Raw genomic sequence first — 4,968 nt, 5'->3', positions numbered from 1 at the left:
TGGGTAGGGTGGGCAGGCTGGCTCTGCCACCCAGAGGGACACAAGCTTCCATCCCTTCTGGTCAGAGCTGAGAAGAGGAAGGCGGAAGGCAGGGGAGGAGGCCACAGGCCCCGTCAAGACCCCATCCAAGATGGGGGGGCTACACCCACTAGGGTTACGCATGTCTGAGGGTGCTAACCGATGAAGCGATCTTTCCAGAGAAGTGGAAAATACAAACAGCATCATGAAGAAGATGGCATGACACCACTTATGCAAACCTGAAAATTCACATAAACTAAACAATGAATGCTGGCCGGGGGTGTTGGCTCACACCTGTAATCCCAGCACTTTGGGGGGCCAAGGCGGGTGGGATCACCTGAGGTCAGGAGTTTGAGACCAGCCTGGCCAACATGGTGAAACCCTGTCTCTACTAAAAATACAAAAAATTAGCCGGGCGTGGTGGCACATGCCTGTAATCCCAGCTACTCGGGAGGCTGAGGCAGGAGAATCACTTGAATCAGGGAGGCAGAGGTTGCAGCGAGCCAAGATTGTGCCATTGCACTACAGCTTGGGAGACAGAGTAAGACTCGATCTCAAAAAGAAAAAGAAAAAGAAAAACCACAAACAACAAATGCCTCTTAGATATCTATGTGTATATGTGACATATGCAGGAGGACTAGGATTAAATTCCTCCAGGAGCTGCCTCTGGAGAAGGGACAGAAACGGGAGGGGAAGGCAGAGGACAGGGGACGTCAATTTCATCTGTCATGTGTCTCTTTAAAAAGGGCTTGAAAAAATATGACAAAATGTAAATAGGCACTGATTCTTAGTGGGTACAATATGACTTGGGTTTTTTGTTGTTGCTTTTTGGGTTTTTTTTCGAGACAGGGTCTCGTTCTGTTGTCCAGGCTGGCGTGCAGTGGTGTGATCACAGCTCACTGCAGCCTCAACCTCCCAGGCTCAGGCAGTCTTTCCATCTCGGCCTCCCGAGTAGCTGCGAACACAGGCAAGCACCACCATGCCCAGATCATCTTTTACTTTTTATGTTTTGCAGGGACAGAATCTTGCTGTGTCACCCAGACTGGTCCCGAACTCCTGAGCTCAAGGGATCCTCCCACCTCAGTATCCCAAAGCATTGGGATTACCGGTGTGAGCCACCGCGCCCGGTCAATAGTACTTGCTCCATATCCTTTGTACTTTTCCACATTTAAAAGATATCTTAAAATAGATACGAACTGGCTGGGCACGGTGGCTCAAACTGGAGGCTGTCTTGAGATCAGACCTTCTTATCTCAGTGTCCTTCCGAAGTTTTGGCCAGTCTCTGTACCTGACAAACGTTACTCAAACTAATTCAAGGTAAAACCTGAGTTTGTCTCTTCCAGTCCCTGGTCCTTTGAGCTCCCATTCTCTAGATAAGCAGCTCAGAAAAACACAAGAAAACAAACCCCTACTGTTTAGCTCTGATCGTGCAGCCTTCAGAGACGCAGGGAGCTTGGAGATACCAAACCCGTTCTCCAGCCAGTGCAAGATGCTACCTAGGAATGACAGCCTTGCTGGTCAGTGGCTGCCCTTGCTGGAACAGGCTGGGGCAGGGAGCTCAGCAGACCTGAGGGCCAGTCTGCTCCACTGTGAGCAGCTCAAAGCACTGCAGCCATTTCCCACTGCCCTGCAACAAACCCTGCTTCTGACATCGCAGAATGAATAATACATTCTTGCCAGTAACAGCAGCGATGATGACAGCACAGACGCATGTATGTGGGATGTTTGTGTATCAGCACTGTCTCTGTGCCAGGCACTGAGGTAAGTATTTGTTTGCTTATTTGTTTCTTGAGACAGTGTCTTGCTCTACCCAGGGTGCAGTGTAGTAGTGTGATTATAGCTCACGGCACCCCGACCTTCTGGGGCTCAAGCAATCAATCCTTCCCCCTCAGCCTCCCGAGTAGCTCATACCACAGGTGCGTGATACCACGCCTGGCTAATTTTTGTATTTTTTGTAGAGACGGGGTTTCACCATGTTGCCCAGGTTGGTCTTCAACGTCTGACTTAAAGCGATCCTCCCACTTCGGCCTCCCAAAGTGCTGGGAGGGGATTACAGGCGTAATCCCACTGATCCACCACACCCGGCCCAGTAAATACTTCTAATGTATCTCTAGTAATTCTCGCCATTACCGATGAAAAAGGAAGTGTGCCCACTTTACACATAGGAAAACAGGAGCTCGGGGGCAATCCAGTTGCCCAAGAGCACTCAGCAAAAGCCAGATCTTTAGAAGCTAAGTCATCAGAACTTCTGATCACTTTCTTAGACCAGGTTATTGCTGCATTCAGATCTCTCCTATTTGTTTATTCATTTTGCCAACAATTATTTACAAAGTGCCAACGATGTGCCAAGCATACTGGTATGTACTGAGGTTATGCAATAAACAAGAAAAACGTGGTCCTGCCCCCACAAAACTCAGGGTGTCTCAGAGAAATATAACCACAAACAATGACAGGCCACATGGGGTGCCGTGGGGTGCTGCAGTGCACGCCAGTAGGACCAGTGCACGCCAGTAGGACCTCAGCCGGGCACTGGGGAAGGCCTCCCGACGGAAATGGCTCTCAGGCAGGCAGAGCACCACTGACTCTGAAATGCTTCACAGGCGTTTCTTTCCCAGCTAGAAACAAGAAGGAGCCCATTATCATGGTACCCAGTCAATGTTATTTGGAGGTCCTAGTTGATTCAACCAGACAATATGAAGAAATGAGATCTAAGATACTGGAACAAAGAGAAGAATTATTATTTGCACATGAGGATTATGACCTAGGAAATGCAAGCACGTGAATTAAAAAAAAAAACTGTTACCAGAAATGTAATGTGGCTAGATACAAAATTAATATTTTACACTAGTATGGAATCTCAAAAATTACTTACTTACAAAAGAAAAAAAACCAGTAACTCTTTGGTGGAAAAGCCAGCCAGACAACACCTAAACCAAGTGATCAAAACTAACCCTGTGAGGCCAGGTGCTGTGGCTCACGCCTGGAATCCCAGCACTTTGGGAGCCTGAGGTGGGTGGATCACCTGAGGTCAGGAGTTCAAGACCAGCCTGGCCAACATGGTGAAACCCCGTCTCTACTAAAAAATATAAAAATTAGCCTGGCATGGTGGTGGGTGCCTGTAATCCCAGCTACTCGGGAGGCTGAGATAGGATAATCACTTGAACTCAGGAGGTGGAGTTTGCAGTGAGCTGAAATTGTGTCACTGCACTCCAGCCTGGGTGACAGAGTGAGACTGTCTCAAAAAAAAAAAAATTAATCCTGTGGATAAGGACCCCACGAGTCCCACGGCCAAAATGCTCAACCTGAATGAAGTCGGGATTTTGTCAAATTGAACAAATGTACATGGAGAGCCAGCCCACAACATAACCGGTTTTTAAAAATGTCAAGGTCAATAATGACAAAGAAGGGCTGATGAGTTGTCCCAGATTAAGAGGACTAAAAACACAGGACAACAGCACGCCAAACTCCATCCCGGGCTGGAGCCCGAGCCGGGGACAAAGCACTGCACTGCGGGATGCTGGGACAAATGGCAAAAATGGTATGTGGGCCGGGCACAGTGGTGCACGCCTGTAACACCAGGACTTTGGGAGGCCGAGGTGGGTGGATCACTTGAGGTCAGGAGTTTGAGACCAGTCTGGGCAACACAGCAAAACCCCATCTCCGTAAGAAATAAAAAGTAAGCTGGGCGTGGTAACGTGGGCCTATACTTCCAGTTACTCGGGAGGCTAAGGTTGGAGGATCACTTGAGCTCAGGAGTTTGAGACCAGCGTGGGCAACATGGTAAAACCCAGCTTCTAGAAACAGAAGAAAATTAGCAGGGTGTGGTGGCATGTGGATTTAATCCCAGCCACTCAGGAGGCTGAGGTGGGAGGATCACTTGAGCCTGGGAGGCCAAGGCTGCAGTGAGCTATGATCGTGCCACTGCACTCCAGCCTGGGTGACAGAGTCCCTATCTCAAACAACAACCACAACAAAGGGGTACGTGGACTGCACATGAGCTAATCATATGGGATCATCATTAATGTTCCTAAATTTAATAACAGACTGTGATTATGTAAAATATCCTCCATCCCTTTTTGGGGTGTCCTGGGGTGGGCATGAATAAAATATCCTTATTCTTGCATATGATGAAGCGAAAAGAAGAAAAAAATCCTTATTCTTAGGAAATGCATCTTGTGGTATTAAGAAAAAGGGCACGAGATATATATATATATATATATATATACACACACACACACACACACACATACATATATATGTATCTCATATATATCTCACTCTCAGATAACATACATATATAGAGAAAATGCTAAACATGGCAGAGCACTAAAAATGAACAAATCTGGGCAGAGGACATGCAGGAGTTATTTGGACATGTCTTGCAACATTTTTGGAGGCGTGCAACTTTTTCAAAATGTAAAATGTTAGTAACAAATTAGGGCTGGGCGCAGTGGCTCTTGCCTGTAGTCCTAGCATTCTGGGAGGCCAAGGCAGGAGGTTCACTTGAGGTCAGGAGTTCAAGGCCAGCCTGGCCAACATGGTGAAACTCCATCTCTACTAAAAATACAAAAACTAGCTGGATGTGATAGCACACCCTTGTAATCCCAGCTACTCGGGAGGCTGTGGCAGGGGAATCGCTTGAACCCAAGAAGTGGAGGTTGCAGTGAGCTGAGTTTGCGCCACTGCACTACAGTTTGGATGACAGAGCGAGACTCCATCTCAAAACAACAAAAGAAAAAACAATTAGTATTATAAAACTCATACCAAAGAAACACACACACACACACACACACACACACACAGCCTACCTTTCCTGTATGTAAACACTAACCTTTAGAAAATAATAAGAAAAGGCCGGGCGCGGTGGCTCAAGCCTGTAATCCCAGCACTTTGGGAGGCCAAGACGGGTGGATCACGAGGTCAGGAGATCGAGACCATCCTGGCTAACCC

At 47.5% G+C, this 4,968-nt stretch overlaps 1 protein-coding gene across 4 annotated transcripts in view; it reads right to left on the bottom strand.

Annotated features, from left to right (window-relative positions):
* The window catches only part of FOXK1 (forkhead box K1), a 97,595-nt gene that overhangs the window by 75,110 nt on the left and 17,517 nt on the right, over positions 1-4,968 (bottom strand). The gene's annotated exons all lie outside the window — the stretch shown is intronic.

The sequence above is a fragment of the Piliocolobus tephrosceles genome, chromosome 8 (assembly GCF_002776525.5).
Source record: "Piliocolobus tephrosceles isolate RC106 chromosome 8, ASM277652v3, whole genome shotgun sequence".
Taxonomy (NCBI): domain Eukaryota; kingdom Metazoa; phylum Chordata; class Mammalia; order Primates; family Cercopithecidae; genus Piliocolobus; species Piliocolobus tephrosceles.
This window is presented reverse-complemented; position numbering and strand designations above follow the sequence as displayed.